Here is an 18,230-nt window from a genome sequence, read left to right as displayed (position 1 = left end):
TTTAAATACTTTGTTTTTGGAAACTTTGCCAAAGAAAAGTACACATCCTAAAAGAGCCACAGGTGCCAAATATGTTTTTCTTAACGTGCCCATCCAAAATTACTTAATTGCACAAATCCATATCCATGTAGGTGCAGCATGCAGGTGTTTTGCATACTCACATACTACCTTCGACTCTCACTAGGTGCACATAATTAATTTTCAAGATTTATTGGGCGTCCAAGCACATAGCCTTAGTTAGATGTGAGTTGTAGCAGCTGTGGCAACATAAGACCCCGAAGGGCGGGAGTTAAATTAGGGAAACCCAAATACCCTACAGTGTTTGCAAACACATACATAAATATGTATTCGAGTAGGCAACAGTAAATTGATATACATATATACGTATACGCTCACATTCATATACATCCATATGTATTTGGCTTGAAAATATATGTACGACTGACCGGACTTTCAGCTATCTTAGCATGTATTTACTTGTTGTAATGAGGTCGAGAGGCAGGCAGCCGGTTGTGGTAAGTTCTGCAGCAATGTCGAACAAAGAAAAACAATTTCGAGTCAGTGCTTTGGTTCATTGGCTGCTCAATTCATCTAATGGAGTTCCTTAAATTCATGAAAAAGCGATAGTCTATGTGATGTTTTCGTACTGCGAAATCGAAGTACGTGCCTACATATCCATACGTATGTAGGTTCACAGTGTGAAATTTTCCATATAACAAATGGGAGATTGTGCCGCGCCATGCTTTAAAAAAAAAATTTTGTTTATTGCACTTTTTCACCCTCTTGGCATTCATCGGTTGGTTTTTTAATCAGTTAGCTAATTTAATTTAATTTAATTTAATTAGAGTTGATAATGGTTAAATAAATTTTTATTAAAAAAGTAATCGAAGTCATTAATTTTTAATCATTGATGAAAATATTAATTTAAGAAAACTAATTTATGCTGGTATTGTCTTGTGCACTCACGATCAGTGTTTCCTACACACAAATACTAAGGAGAGGGCAATGAAAAGGCCACTTTTTTGTAGAAAAGAGAACGCCATAAACAAATTGGTGTGCATTTTTATTGTGACAGACTTTATGAGAACTAACTAGGTTTTAATATGACTGTGCATATGTGCGCTCTATTGGAAAAATTTCCAGTTTATGTAAAATATTAAACTATGCGACAGCCAATTTTATACACAAACAAGAAAAAAGTCTAATTTTAGACAGATTTCCAAAAATTTCAAGGTCTAACTCTTGTGTATAAAGTCCAATAATTATACCGAGTTCGGTAGAAATTTAAGGAACTGTTACCGAGATACACATAGATATATGGTCATAAGCGAGTTTTTCCACACCCATGTTCTAACAATTTTTTTATAAACGTATTTCTTGCTAAAGAATTATTGCGAATATCAATTTGTAATAAATTTGTTTCAATAACTACTGATTTGTGGAACATTTCGTATTTCTCTATCCCTTTCATTATATGAGATTTTAACCCTCCAATGCTTAAGCGTACCTTGAGGTACTCTTCACAAAAATCGCACTGACGTCAAATGTAAATGTTTGAGATAGACATGTTCATTAGAAACGAAAAAAAGTAGTGCTGGCAAGTCCTGTACAGATCACCAAATATCCATTCTCTTTTGTCTGTTACAGTTATCTTTGTTTTTTGTTGGTGCGAATTTGGAACAGTGATTTTATGATGATAGTGGCTCATTTAAGTTTTCTCACGTTTGAGCTAATCGATTGTTTGTACTGAATCAAAAAGTGTTTTTTTATAACCCAAATTTACTCTCGCAGTTTTAGAAACTGGCATTTTCTAATGTTAAACATTTTTCGCTTGAAACTCATAGTACTTATACAGTTTCATGAGTTTGTTAAATTGAATCGATTTTTTAAACATGTGGAATAGAATATATGCTAATCTAGATCATAATGGGTGTCAAATTTAATTCTAATCCGACCAGCAGTTTCAGCGTGAAAGGGCGGCAAACATACTTAATTACTTACTTACTCCGTAAGCCACGCACTCTCTCACTCACTCTCAAACCTTAACATAAACATACAATATGAGTTACACGCATTTTTGGCTTAGCCGCCCGAAGTTATACTTTGAAAAAATATTAGGAAAACAGAATTTATTCGTAAATTGCTTGTAATATTTATTTGTTCATTTCTATTCGACTACTTCTTTTACAAAGTTTATTTTTTCATTTATTTAATGCTTTGTTTTTGTAACGTTCGCGCTCATTCGCTTCAATGTTTCTTCAGCGCTTTTTGATGTCAAAAATCAATATGACGGCAAATTGCTTTTTGTGGCGTTACAAGTATGCCTGCGGCGCCATTCATTTATCACTTTTCGGCGTGCATGCTTTGGTTGGCTAATGTTTTTGTGGGTGCTAGGTGAAAGGTGGTCACGGATGACTGCCTGAAAATATATTTCGCTTATCCAAAAACAATATATTCCATCCTATTTTAAGACACACATTTCCTTCGCCCTCCCTCTATTTTCTTCTCCTTTGCAAATACTATTGCAATCTCTTTAAATTCCGTTTATAACAAACTAATACTTCAGAAATTTCGGTGTAAGAAGCATAGAGTATGCTACACCCACTCTTGTGATTTTGTATACTCATTCGAATTATTATCATAAATTGTTAGTTTAATTTAGCACATATCGCCCTAAACCAAAATACTAGCTTATCGTGCGTATCGGGCAAATTTTAAAATGATTTGCCTTTGGTTACTCTGGTAAAGTAATTCACAATAAATAATTTCTGTTTTAATAACTAGTTATGAACTTAATAAGGCTTTACTGCTTAATCCTCTAATCAGCATAAAATATTTTAAAACTTATTCAAATTATTTATTTAAAAGCTGAATCGAAATTATGCGGCCTTAGTGAGGACTGTTAAGTTTATTTGAGCTATACCTATGTAAATACCCTGCAGAAGCCCTGCAGCAAAATTTGTCAGTTGGTAAAAATAACCAAGTTATAGTTAGCTTATTGTGGGATTTCGATAACTAGCTCATTTTTATTAGCTAACTTTAAATGAATTCTAAGTCATGCAGATGTATTCGGGAGTTTGTTTTCTTTAAACAATTTTCTGTTTATATAAATATCGCTATACTAAAATTACTTTGAATTCGCTTTTTTCTGCACTTCATAGATGCTTTTTTCGAATTAACAACACAAATAAAATGAATATTAAATTTTTTTATTACCATTCTGATGTTTTTATCTGACAGAATCCTAATATGAGGCTGCCTATAAAAGAATTTAACATGTAGCAAAATTAATAAATTAGTTTTCTTTCTAATTGATATGTTTTGTTCAAAAGTAGTTAGTTTCAAGTTAGTTGACTTCTAATGCAGTGCTGTGAATACTTTGCGGCCACCGCTAAAGTAAAGTAGGTAGTTTTCTTTTGAGTCCAAAAAGTTTTAAGTGACTTTCAAGACGGCTTCATTTCCTGCAGGGTATGATATTATTTCGTGTTAATGCAACTTTGTGGGGTATGCATTTAGGCGCATTAGAGTTTGTGCTGCAGACATAAATATACTTAATTTGCCGACACGCATGTATTAGCGTGAATTGGAAAACATTGCAAATCAAATAAAAAGAGAATTTTGACAATTATTATGATGGTAAAACCACAGATATTATTTGTTTTGAGAGCTTTAAAATGTTTATACATACCAAATACGTGAACCACGTTAGCAATTAAAGTTATTTTTGTTAGTTTATGCGCACATCTACACATTTATTTGGTTTAAATTAATTAAATTTTAACTCAAGTGAATTGAGGCAATTAATGAGTTATCAATAAAGTCGGAAACTCGTACAATTAAATCCGAACTGGACAGTTAAAATTTATTAATTTATACTAAAAATTCACATAAATTGTATATATACAAATTTTGATTGAAAGTGTTAAAAACACACTTCACATAATGCAGAGATTACACTATGCGACAAAAAAACAAAACAAACGAAACAATCAATATACTTGCGAGGCTGTGAGCCAAATATAGTACAACTGCTTTTTAGATTTTTCTCTGACGCCAGGATTGTTTTTAAAAGGACTTTAAAATTTTAGATGATAGAAAAAATTCAGGGCAATGGTCCAGTGTTGGTTGCAAATGAAAGAGAAACTTCTCTATAATTAAACAAAAAATTATAATTTTTAGTTCACAAGGACGGATAGGCTGTGAAAATGTCCTTTTACTTAGGCTGATAAAGTAAGAAAGACGAAATTCGAGGATGCGTGTTTATATAAGTCCCAAATATATAATTTTTCCAAAGAAAAAAGAAGCAAGTTTTCAAAAAAAAAATTTGATAGGACATTTTCAATAACTTTTCGACCTTTTGCAGCAAAAAATTTCATCTTTTTTTATTCCACAGAATTTTCTCTTTTATTTTGTACCAATATTTTTTCCACATTGCACTGAATTTTTTACATATTTTTTTAATCAATCATATCTTTGAAATTTCTAAGTTCTTGAAAAAAAGTTTGATTTCAGAGAAAACACTAAAAAACGCTGTTTTACTTTTCCTAGCCTCCAGTCCTGAATATATTGATTTTTTTACGCCTAAAATTTACTGCCCCATGGTGTTATAAATCAAAGTTAAATTAATTCAGTTAACAGTATTATTATACGTGCTGAATTCTAGCTTCGTTTCTTTGTAACCGATTGTGATTTATATAATAAATTTATAGAAAATTCCAAAATACTATTACAACTTCTTGTTGCCACTTTATGACGGCGGCTTGGCCTCTTTAGGTCACAATACTTTTACTCGAAAAAATAATCGAAGATCAATATTTATAAATGCCAATCTCCGCTGGCTCTGTCAACCATTCACTATTTTCCTAAACTTTACTTTACTAAACAGCTGCCACTTTTCCAGCTACAGACTAGGGACCATGCCAAGAAAACAAAGAAAAAATCAAAACAAAAAATTAAAAGGGACAAAAATGCATTCTATACACTTTGTTTACATTCAAATCCCCAAGCAGGCGTTCGCAAGTCTTTTCAAAATCACAACTTACACTCAGAAACTTACCAAACTGGTTTTTTTGTTTTGTGTCAACATTTATTGAAATCCCCAATGTATGCAACACTTTTGCGGGAAATATAATAAATCTGTCAGGAATGTGACCTGCTGTGAACTGCAATGTTGACACACATTAAATGAACTTCAAAAGTTCAAATCCTGGCATTTTTCTACTCAAAATGCTCCAGTTCGCCAAACAAATTCTGTAATAAAAGTAAAATTAATAAAGTTGTTTCTAACGCGTACATGACACAGGCGCCTAAAATGCTACACAGCAAGTCATAAAAGCAGCACAACACATTTTATGCAAATTTAAAATTTTGATTTATGCGTTTTGTATTTTTCCTAATCACAAATTCCGAGAGAACTTTGACAAGCGACTGGCTCTTACGCAATTACTAAATCAAAAAAAAAATCTGCATAACAAGACAAACAAAAGCCAAAACACAAATAAATGATAGAACAGACATTAGTAGTAGTAGAGAAGAATTGTGTATTTGTGTGGGTGGTTTGAGATGTTTACGTGAATTTGGGTATAACAAATATGGCTATTGAGCTCACTTGACGCCTTTAAGTCTGCAAAAGTTTTTGTAACTGTGAAAGCAGCTATGGGAAAACTGGTTTGTTCTTTGCGTACTTTGTAGCCTTTAGCTTGCATCAGCGCCCACAATTGAGTTGATAAGTATGTATGTATGTATGCAGAATGAGGGAAGAGAAAACGACATTAGGTCTGTTCGTTGAGTGCCCTAGAGTACCCAGTGTAGGAAAAGGCGTTCTATGAGGGTGGTTCTTGCACTAAACGCATGTCTTTTCTTACACTTAATGTCAGATGTTGTTCAGCACTGTACTGTTTTGCAATTTTAGTGCCCCCATCGAATAGACCTGTTTATGTATGTAGGTACACTCATTTGAATGAATGCATAGAAAGCCATTAGTGCAAATACATATATCTAGATTTAAAATCATTTATCCACTTGAATATTACACAAAAATATACATATGTACATGTGTATGTATGCATCTCCGAACAATGACGAAAACAAGTGAATGAAATCAACAGCAACGCCAAGTACTCTGCAAATATGCGTACGATTGCATGCAAATAGTCTAATCTAGAATTTACACTTTGAATTTGATAAAAGACGTAATTGTTTTGCAACATGAAATAATAATAGAAATTGATGCTCAGCTGGATTATTCCTTGAAGCTGCTGTGTTCAAAATTGCATTTCTAGGCAAAATTGTTTAGAAGATATTTGTTAGAAATTAATAGTCCAAGAGTTCGATGTTATTTTCTTGGAGTTCAATAAGCGCTTATCGGATTTAATCAAAACCTGTTGAATATAAATTTTATAATTATAAAATGCCATAGGCATTAATGGTTCCATGATTTTATCAACTTGACTGAAGGAAGAGGCATACAACTGTCTTCATTGGTATTAAATTTTAACAATAACAGTTTCAAAATATAATAAGAAAAACTTTCAAAATATCATGAAGCATACGCTCAATAAGTTATAGTCTAAGGACGATCGCCTGAAGTTAATGCCATTCAAACCTTGTTCATTTCTACCGAAGGTATTGCGGTTTTCTTCCATATAAAGGAAAAATAGTGTTTATTCTTTATAAGGAAGCAAGTGTGAAAAAAATGTTTTAACAAATCAACGGTAGCTTTTAGGCAATTGAGCCTCGCCCATTATTACGCCAAAATTGAACGGGCTATAAAACTGTATACTCGAAAAAATGTTTAAACTTCCGAGAAAAAGGTTTGAAATTTGGATGAAAATTTTATGCCCTTTTTTTTGGTGTTCTGCAAAGTCTTAGGCTTCGATTTATTTGGTATTTGTAAGGGAATGAATTTAATCACAGAAAACTGGTGAGATTATAGTGTACAACAAAATCAAACTTCTTCCAAAGTAAAAAGGTCCTAGTCAGGGATCTTGGTACAGGGGGAGAAAAAGACCTACATAGGTGTATCGGCGTTATAAGAGTTTAAATCTAAGTTCTATTTTATCAGAGCCGCCCGCCTCTTGCACAATCGGCATAGGAAATCATATGATACTTGTATTTGAGACATATGTAGTATTGCCCAGGAGTTCTATGAAAAATATTTTTAAGGATTATTTTAACCTTCAAACTCTAATTAGATAGGTCCTTTTTTCGCTTTTACTGTGGCACAGACGTTTCTTTTTCTAGGGACACAAAAACATACAGAGGTACGTAAAGTTAATTTTGGTTCGTAGATTACGGATCTGTAAGCCGTTTTTCTAGATCAGGTAATATTCCTAAGAAATTTTCATTTTAAGTTTGCATTGCGAATGAAACAAAATTCAAACTTGAACTTGGGAAATGTTTCTCATACACCATATACGCGTACGGCGGCCATGTACGATGTGGCGTATGAGTAACATTATTTCCTGCTCCAATTTCAAACAAAAAATTATTGCACATTTTCATTTGAACATTCACAACTTGTTTATTTATCCATCTATTTTCATGATTGGTAGCTTGATTTTTGGTCAAAAGAACAGGCTTTAATACCATTTTTAATTTTTCCTTGTTAAAGCTTGGTTTTTTTTTTCATGTAAATTAAAATATCTTAGGAAAATGACCTGGTCTAGATAAATGATATATTTACATATCCATAATCTACGACACAATATTAAGGTTACGTTTTTCGGCGCTTTTTGGAGGCATTTCAAAACTTGAGATTTTCGCTACAGGGTAATGAGAAATTATATGTGCCGGCTAAAAGAACGTTATATTACTTTGTACATTGCCAAACTTTCCACTCTCTACCTGGGTGAATGCCTGTGTGTTTTTGTGCTTTTGGAATTCATTTTCATCAGCTACCTTTACTCTGTCTTTGTAAGCACATACATACACATGTAAGTAAAGCAACTGTTAGCGAGCTTCCTTCCCAATGAAACACGCTTTACTCATACCACTTTTACTCAAACTTATCCTTCTCTTATGCTGGTAAATTAAATTTTTATTTACACATATTACAAAAATATTTTTTTTAACCCACAGCAAGTGAAAATTGAATGCCATTTTTACTCTTCTGTGAACATGTATTCACACATACAATATATAAATATGTATGAGAGAAGCTACGTGCAATTATTCACTGCTCTTCGGTATCTTTACACACTCGCCACGATGTTCCATTTTAACAATAGCGGTGTGCGATATTCAGCCATTCCATACATATGTGCATATGTATGCATGTATGTATGCAGGAACATGCATATTTCCCAGCGCCTAGTTGTCTCTACTGTTGGTTCTTAACAAGTGAATTCACGGAAGCGTAAGTAGCCATTATAACCGCCATGACCACCGCGACCAACATGTTACCCAACAAACAACTACAGGCGCAGTAAAAGGACAGTCTGTGAGCATCCGAGCCTGCTTGCCGCTGGTATCCACACTACCAGGTCCGTTTAAAATGTTATTGCTATGAAATATTGAAGCAGCGCGTGTTGTTCGACAGAAATTGCACCTTCCGGTTCCATCCCAGTTACACTTTCAAACCGTGTGTGCTGCGCTATAAGTGCTACGGCCTTAAAATTTCACGCGCACTGAATTTATATGTACAGACATACGAGTACACACATGACTGCACAAAGTATTTTCTTATATTTCACTAGGGTGGTACAAAAATACGCCAGAATATCAAAATTTTTCCGGCTGCCAATTAAAAAATAAACCCGTATTTTTATACCCGAGCGCACTTGTGCACAAGGGTATATTAATTTTGTTCACATAACGGTTGTTTGTAACAGCCAAAACGAATCGAGATAGATATAGACAAATGTATACATAAATGATCAGGATAAAAAAAGAAATCGATTAAGCCATGTCTGTCTGTCCGTCCGTCTGTCCGTCTGTCCGTCTGTCCGTGTACACGATAACTCGAGCAAAAATTGAGATATCTCAACGAAATTTGGTATGTAGGTGTCCCTTAATCCAAGGTAGGTTGCTATTGAAAATGGGCGAAATCGGACTGTAACCACGCCCACTTCCCATAACCGCTGTACCAATTTCTACCAAACTTGGCACAGTTGTTGGCCTTCGTACAGCATACAAAATCGCCTAAAATTTTTAAAATCGGACGATAACCACGCCCACATCCCATATAACGGTAATTTAGAGAAATACAAATTCTTCGATAAATCAGTAAATATTGAAGCCAATTTATTCAAAATTGATGCTTGCAACAATTCTTTACCAAGAAATACGTTTGTGATAAATTTTTGGAAAATGGGCGTGGCACCGCCCACTTATGATCACATATATGTATCTCAGTAACCGTTCTACCAATTTGTACCAAACTCGGTGTGGTTATTGTGCTTGCCACATATAAGCAAACCGTTGAAAATTATTGAAATCGGACTAAAATAACGGCCGCTTCTCATATAACGGTAAATTTCAGAACTGCTTGAAACTTCAAAATTTCGAAATCTAAGGACTCTAATTTACTCAAAATTGATACGCCCCGGCTTACCATATAGCCGTAGCTTTCGGTAAGGCGAAAAACATATATTTAATACGTGCGCCGGGTATTTAATGTTCGGCTCTGCCCGAACTTAGGCTTTCTTACTTGTTTTACTTTGAAATTGATTAATATTTAACGGTACCGCCGGGGTTTTGAAGTTTTCAATGTATTTTAAATGAGAAAAAAACATTTTATTCGTAGAATTCCTATAAAATCGTTAAAAATAAATAATTTTGATCGTTTTTATAAAAGTATTGCGAATACCTTCGAAAAATGAAAATATCATGCATATTTGGATTTGAAAGTTTACAAACTATTTTTTCATAACCGATAATCGTATAGATTAGATTAGATACAAAAAAATAATTATTTCATGTGTTCTCGACCGCATCAAGCATGAAAAAAAATTAGTTAAGTCTGCAACATAATTTTATTTTAACGTATGTATTATAGAAATTATTGAGTTTTACGAAAAAATATTTTTCTTCATACAAAATATATTTGAAATATCAAAGCTCTGGCGGCACCATTCAATGTTAGTCAATTAAAAAACCGATCTCCTCATTTTCAATACTTAGAGGGTTGACTGAAAAAAAAATTGTAACCACCCTAATGCATACATACGTTTGTATGGGTGTCGATGTGAATATCTTCACCCGTGATTTCTTCTCACAACACAAGTAGTTCAGTCTACTTTTTAAAAGCTCTTAAAACTTTCGCGGCAGCGCTTTCTAATCATATAACTCATTTAAGGATAAGCAGCCAATTGAAATTATTAATTTGCTCAGCAAAAGTAGCTATGAAAATAGTAAATGTGCGCCGCTGATAACGTACAACTACAATTTTCCGCCATATTTTCATTGCGCATATTGTGTTTTATGTTCCTAAATTGCTGTAATTTTCGCTTTTGTTTCGCTTTATATGCACATATTAATATCCTTTTAAAAGCCCAATGGGAGTTGTAAATCAAATTAGGATTAAATTTTCAACAAAACAAATTTCATATTTATGTTATATAAATATGTTTGTACGGTTTATTTTAACTGTTTAGATAACACTTCCACAACGTAAATCGTATTTCGCGAGTAGATAGTGTAATTAGATTAACCGAGAGAAAATGTTTTGCTGGCATGTATGGCGAAAGCGAACCTTGGTGGGAAGGATAAAATGTTTTAGGATTTTAAGTACATACACTGAAAGTAAAATCTGCGTAAATATAACGAAAACTTGAGTACATCTTACGAAATTTTACGTCATTTTGTGCCACGAAACCGTTTTTGAAAACATTTTATGCTTAAAAGCATAAACCCTCAGTTTTAATATTTAATTTTGTATTGTAATTTTACTCAGCAAGTCTCTTTTTAAAACTTTTAAAATTATATTATAATTTAAATTTAAGTATAGATTTCGTAAATTTTAAAACCATACATAAATATTGCGAATGCCTTCCTATGATATACAAAACAATTCGTACAGAGATTTGTTCAGTAAATTACGAATGTGTTTCATAAAATAATTTCGTAAATTGTACTCAAAAAATACCGTACGAAAGTCCTTGCGTTATATTTACGAATGGTTCGTAAAATCTTGTCTCGTTGTGAAAAATGTGTTCGTATTATGAACGAAAGTTTCGTACATTGTACAGTAGTTTTTCGTAGCACTTTTACGAAATTTTATGTTCAGTGTAATAATTTATACATGTGCTATGTGTGAATACTACAACACACATACATACATATGTAGCTATTTAATTGCATTTTGTTGGTATATAAGTTAACTGAAACGCAGAGCTGAAAATTTCTAAAAATTTTAACAGTTTTTGTAGAAATTCATATCAAAGCTTTAAAATTAGTTGGAGTTTATTAACTATTAACTAAACAGGTTTCGCTTAAATTTTATGGAGCTAATCTACATAAATAAGAAGGAATATTTCGTGATTAGGGTTTCGTAGTATAAATTATACAGTATAACAAAATGCAGACAAACTTTAAAATAAAAATAAAAAAATCGGAACTTTTAAAATAAAATAAAATTGAAAAAATTAAAGGTTGTGGACCATGGAAATAAAAATGGGAATTTACGAAACAAGCTCTGCAATATCCCGGCTGCCTGCAAGTAGGTGGCTCAATCCGTTTTGTGAAAGTAGTATGCTGCAGTAAATTTACCATATAAGTCCATATGTATGCATATGTATACTGAAAAATACTCACATTTGTACCGCCATTCAATAGCTGAGTTGAGGGAAATCACAACTAGAGTATATTGTTCAGCGAGTAAAACGGAGTCAGTGAAAAGAAAAGTTTCTTAAATATGGATGGCGCAAAAATAGGCAATTTATATTTTGAGTGTGGTTCGTAAAAGCCAGAAGTCAAAATATACCAATATCGGGTCCTATTATAAAGAAAAAAGCAAAGGAAATCGCTGGTCGATTAGGCACTCAACATATTTCTGCATAAAATGGATGGTTGTAGAAATGGCGTAGGCCATAACGTGAAATTCCGAGCGTTTCATTTCCATGCGACGCGCCGTCGTAAATGTTGGTTCTTCTCAGCGGAGAAAATTATTCAGATAAATTCCAATAAGCGCTTGCTAATGCGTACAGTCCGCATTGCCACTAAAGTCTAGATTTACTGAACATAAATCCAAAACGATCATCACTTGCCACAAAGTGAAATCCAGCCACTAAATCCTTTCATCGACAAGGATGATATTATTAAAGCCTGTCCGGTCTGCCACAGGTAAAAAAACTTGAAAGGGTCCATCATCTAAGATATTAAGATCTGTACGGTCCACAAAAAAGGTATAGGGCAATGAACGCGGAACATTTATCTCAAGTTCATTTTCGTGACATGTTTATACATCGAATACAATAGGTCCACAAAAAGCCTACTTCAGAAAAATTCAAAAACGGCATTCATATTTCTATGGCATATTTAGGTCGACAAGTCCGGTGCAACGTGAAGTGCTTGGTGACTGCGACAAATATTATTTTCCATTGATTTACGAAGCCAGAATGCTGGGCCACACTTCAAGCTAGTAACGCTACTTCAGAAATAAGGTTTTCAACCCTTCGCAAGTTAAAAACATGGCTGCGTAGTATCAGGCTGACAGAAAATTTTTGGGTATGAAGTTTTAAATATAGTTCATTCAATTTCAGCACAAAAAGTGAACGTTTGAAGTACCTAAAAATTCGCGTGGATTTTTGTGATTTTTTTTGCTCGGAGACGTTTTGCAGTGTCATCCCCACAAAATACTTATGTTCTAAAATACTCGTATTTTTATTTCGAAGAAAATGCACAACTTCGAACTTGCATCATATTATATTGAAATTAAACTGGCTATAAAAATGCATGCCCAAAACTTTTTTAAAAAATCCGATTAAAAAATTTAAAATTATGATAGCAAATTTTTGAAACTGGTTGAATTTTCGCGAATTTCGCATTTTTTGACAGATTTTACGTGGCAAAAGTACTTGATTTTTTTATGAACTACGAATGAACCGTATACTGTGATAATGTGAAAATGCTTTATAAAATACATCTTCCGTTCAAAATTTTCAACTCGCCGAAAATTACGCTGTTTGAGAAAATCATGTTCCTTTTATCTTTGTGTAGTCAATTTAACGTAATTTTTCTCGGCGAATTTTGTACACTGACTGAGCAAAGAGTTTAGTTACGCCAGCTTAATATGTTTCTCCCAACACAGGATTTGGTAATAGTTTCACTATTTGGTTTGGTTGCCAAATCTTGTGTTAATAGAAATATATTTATCTGAATCTTTTCTCTATGTAGGACGGCTCAGGCTTGAAATATATAGCCAAGAGTCATACATACTTTGTATACATGTGTATTACCCTTTATTTTATTATTATTTTTTATTACAAAGCATGGAGAGCAAACGTGAAAGAGCCTTAGTAAAAGTTGTACTTAGTCAACAGTTCTGATAAAAATTTAAAATACTCAGATATACTAAATTGGGTAAGTATTAAATTTATGAGAAAGCGATGGGTATGTGGTATCTAGTGTAGGAATATAACTAAAAGAAATAACAAATAATCCGCTTTCCACTGCCTCTACGGGCGAGAGAGCTTGATTGCTTGTAGACATTGAAGGAATTGAAGCACGATAACAACAGCACATATTAAAAAAGAATGGTTGAGTTGTAGAAGTATGGTAGAAAATTGTTTCTGGCGCAATGTACCATTGTCTTTCAATCAAGTATTATGTACGAAGTAATTTTCTTTCACTGAATAGTTGTAAATTTGTATGTACATATGTAAGTACACATACACGTATGTAAGTATATACATATATGTACATTAGACCGCGTCAAAACAAATATAAAAAATACCCTACAATGCGACCAGAATAAGACTCAAATTTTAGCATTTTGTATAGTAATAATCCTCCATGAATCACCACCCTCTAGGACAATTCTAAGAGGTCCCGCGTCGAGCATTTAGTTTTCTCATAGGAATTACATGTAAGAAAAAGGGTTCCTTCATTTTGAGGTCAATATAATTTTCTAGGATCAATGAAAACACTCGAAACTGCAAGAATACATTGATTACATGCCATTTAAGTATAATGCAGGCTCAGATTATTTAAATAAGTCCGGTCGCATTGCCGGATTTTTTTTTTTTGACGCGGTCTAATGCACATGCATTAGACTGGATCACCAAACAAAAGTTGCGGTTTTTACGCCGTTATTACAAAATTTATTATCAAAAAAATTAATTTTTTTTTATGAATACATATAGGATCTTAAAGGCTTTTTTGAAAATATTCCCTTATATGACAAAACAGTTTAAGTTTAAAAAATCTGCGTAAATATATTAAAAAAGGTTTTCAACAGAATCATAATAATAAGATTTTTGATGCAGTTTTTTTAACTTTCTCTCTCATACCTTGAGCGAGTTTATTTGCAAAGAAATAGAAGGGAAGAGAAAATGCCGTTCCAATGATACCTCTTAGATCTAGCCGGTAAAGTGTTGGCTGAGTTATTCAAGTTTTTCTTAAATCAATCTTTGATAAAAGGTAAAACACAGCATTAAAAATCTTATTATTATGATTCTATTGATTTTTTTTAATATTTTTATGCAAATTATTTAAGCTTTAGCTGTTTTTTTACCAGAGGTGATTTTTTAAAAAAATACTTTAGAAATACTATTTTCATTCATAAAAAACTAAATTTTTGGAGATATTTTCAAATTCGTCCAGTTCACGTAAATCTTAATATTTTTTCAGAAATATTTTGGTGCAAGTCTTAAATATAATAATATAAGTTTTTCTTAAATCAATCTTTGATAAAAGTTCAAAAACAGCATCAAAAATGTTATTATTATTATTACGTTAATTTTTTTTAATATTGTTATGCAAATTTTTTAAAATTTAACTGTTTTGTTATCAGGGTGATTTTTTACAACAATACTTAAGAAAAACTATTTTCATTCATAAAAAACTAAATTTTTAGAGGTATTTTCAAATTCGTCCAGTTCACGTAAATCTTAATATTTTTTTCAGAAATATTTTGGTGCAAGTCTTAAATATAATTGATTTTATAATTCCAATGGAAAACACAGTATCGATTTTTTCTGTTAGGGAGTGATGCAGTCTAATATTTGTACATACGTAGTAGAGCCAACAGTTAAGCTGCATTGGGCGCACACATAAATTCTATTTAGCCTACTTACTTACCCGGTGACAAGCGAGCAATTTCCGTGCACCAAATCGAATGTGGGCGATTCGGGTATGTGGATAACTCGATGCTGCGTATATACATATGTAGCGTGTATCTACACAAGGAGCTTTGTTGCATGCCCACTAACTCCTACAGCGCCACTGCCACTCGTCTGTGATGTGTTAATCCGAATGGTATGGCAAGAGTGGATTTTTATGTTACGAATGGGAATGGGATTTCGAGCAAAATGCCATTTGTTTTTATTTTTACCTTTTTTACAACTTTTATTGTGATGTCGATAAATTTATTTATTTTTCATTTCACTGCTTTAATTCCGTTTGTTAATCACCCAGGGCTGCACATTTTTATCGGTGAGTGAATGAAAGCGACCTCATATATTAATTTTCGTTTCGTGTTTTTTTTTACGGTATTCACACTTTATCCTCGCACTTTATTTTAGATTAAAACTGATTGTTTCAACATTTAAAATTCATTTGATGCTCGTACAGTAATTTTTCTTTCAACACAGAAATTTTACACTCCTCTGACGCACAGTTGTGTAGCAGCTTACGATGATTTAAGCACACTGTTAATTCGCTGAAAATATAAAGAGCGAGGAAAATGGTTTACAATTTTGCAAAAAGCATAATAAAGTATTAACTGAAATAAATATACATACATATGCACACACATATATACATACATCCATACGGTATGCGCAATACAAAGCAATGCAATAAAATAAATATATACTTACATATATCCTCATGTATGTATATATTTGCTGCAGTATTAAATTACCGCTTTTTTACCCTTTCATCGTTCAATCACACTTAAGGCTTTATTTTACACAATGTCATTGCCTTTAGCAGCTTTGTATATACTTATCCCTGTTACTAATATTGCAATTGTTTTGTTGCTAAGTAGTTTTACATTTGAGGAATGTACTTATTTCTCACTCCAGTTGACTTACAACCGTAGCGTTGAAAAGCGAGTTAAATTACCGCAACAACGTGTATATATAATTGTGTTAAAAACAGGTAAGAGCACAACGATTTTAGAATCTACAGAAAATGGTAGATACACCGAAAAAATTGGCAGTGCCAATTTTTGGATATCTGAAAACAATGGGAAAGGGCTCGTAAAATATTCAACTGGTTCTAGTTTTTAAAAATAAAACAAGTAAAAAAGTCCAAGTTCGGGCGAAACCGAGCTTTTTATATGCGATTTCCGAAAATTTCCAATGCACCGGTTTTTCTTCTTCTTGATTAGCGCAGTAATCCAGTCCACTGTGTGCCAGGAGCTCGATATTTTGGCCAAAATTAATAACTCCCAGAGTACGAAACACTTTCAATTACGCTATCTTTCTTTTTTGGAGTCGGTGATTACGAATCTAAAATAAAATTTCAAAAATCCAAAATTGAGGATTCAATATGACAGACATAAAATATAAGAAGTTATTAGATTTTTATAAAATTTGGTATTGCAGAGGTTTTGGGGTAGCTGATTACGAAACTATATACTCAGATGAATGCATGCTCGACGTGGCAGGGTACAGTTAGCTGTTTATAAATTTTAAACCCGTTTTTGGACATTTTAAGATTAAAGTGTTCGCCACGCGCAATCGCCGCCGTTTGACCATCGAGACCGCATTATGTCTGCGCGCCATGCGCAGAAGATTTCAACTTTGCCTCTTGCGTATAAATTATGATAAAGAAATAATAGTAAAAAAATACGTTAAAAAACGATTTAGAAAAAAAATTGTAAATTCATATTGCTTTACATTTTCTTGTCATGAAAAAATTCAAATATGCATTCTTCTATAAAATTGTACGCTTAATATATTTCTTATAGAAATTTTTCGCTCTGTAGGATGCCAACCACTATAGCCTGTGCTGTGTGGTGATATATGTACATGTTCATATGTATGCAATTACGTACGCTTACCAAAGCATAATGTACCAAGTACATATAATTGCAGAAATACATACAGGGTGGGCCAAATAAGACCTACCAATGTTTAACATGTCTAACTTCTCTATTTTTTAATATTATTGTTGTTTTCATTTGCATTTTATAGTTAATCTCTTCGAAAATCATAATGGATACTTACAGCAAGACCACCAACAACGACTACAGTACGCTATTCGTTTTACACAATAAGCCATACAAATACATTTTTTAGGTAATATTTTTTGATGTCGGATGAAGCGCATTTCCAAGCAAAACTGTAGACTGTGGGGCTCTGAAAATCCAAAGGCAACACACTAGCACCAGTTATTTGACCCACCCTGTACATACGCTAGCTAATCGAAAAAGAAAAGTTTCAATTACAAAACCTTCAACAATTTTGAAGAGCTACGGGAAGAATTCGTTAACTAACCGAAAACTCATCGCTCAAGCCAAGCTACAAAAGCTGCAATCAGACAATTATTTACATATGTAGATATGTAAGTATATATTTGCACTAGGGTGCCCCAGACCATTAGGGCGACTTGTTATCGGAATTTGATATGAGTAACCTCCTAATCTGTGTTTTTTTTTGCTTAAACAACGTATGTATGTATATTATACTAGTACTATGAAATGTTTTGGTACTAGAATACAGTGGGTTGTTCAGAAATCAGTGAATAATTTCACTTTAACTTAACTCCTGTTTGACAGGTGAGATTTACGCACAAATCCCGTGCTTAGAATTATTTTTGTAAAATTTTTGCATTCGTGGAAGGGGTTTCGTCTCAACTTGTGTTATTATTGGCCCTCAAATATGCAGCTACGCATTGAAAGTCAATAGAAATTTTGTGTATTAGCCGTGTATTAGTAGCCGTAGAGAATCGAGTTCTTCAAGCTACGCTCAGTAAGCTGAATGTCATGTCGCAGAAAATTAATATCATCAGGGACAGCGAATCGCGCATCATTAAACGTGGTTTGGGAGCCAATGCATTTAAGAAACATGCCAGGTACTTACTTAGAGAAGCGTTGAAATAAAAACGTAACTCACGATCGA

At 33.0% G+C, this 18,230-nt stretch overlaps 1 protein-coding gene across 4 annotated transcripts in view; it reads right to left on the bottom strand.

The window, feature by feature from the left end:
* LOC118739644 overlaps nt 1-18,230 on the bottom strand; it is a 260,844-nt gene that overhangs the window by 137,368 nt on the left and 105,246 nt on the right. For 2 of the 4 annotated variants that reach the window (XM_036471089.1, XM_036471092.1), the window contains exon 2: nt 15,241-15,820. The exons of the other annotated variants lie outside the window; for them this stretch is intronic. The gene's annotated coding sequence lies outside the window, so the exon portion shown is untranslated. The remainder of the gene's footprint in view (nt 1-15,240; nt 15,821-18,230) is intronic. 4 annotated transcript variants of the gene reach the window in all.

The sequence above is a fragment of the Rhagoletis pomonella genome, unplaced genomic scaffold (genome assembly GCF_013731165.1).
Source record: "Rhagoletis pomonella isolate Grant_MI unplaced genomic scaffold, Rhpom_1.0 Rhpom_scaffold_00005, whole genome shotgun sequence".
Taxonomy (NCBI): Eukaryota; Metazoa; Arthropoda; class Insecta; order Diptera; family Tephritidae; genus Rhagoletis; species Rhagoletis pomonella.
This window is presented reverse-complemented; position numbering and strand designations above follow the sequence as displayed.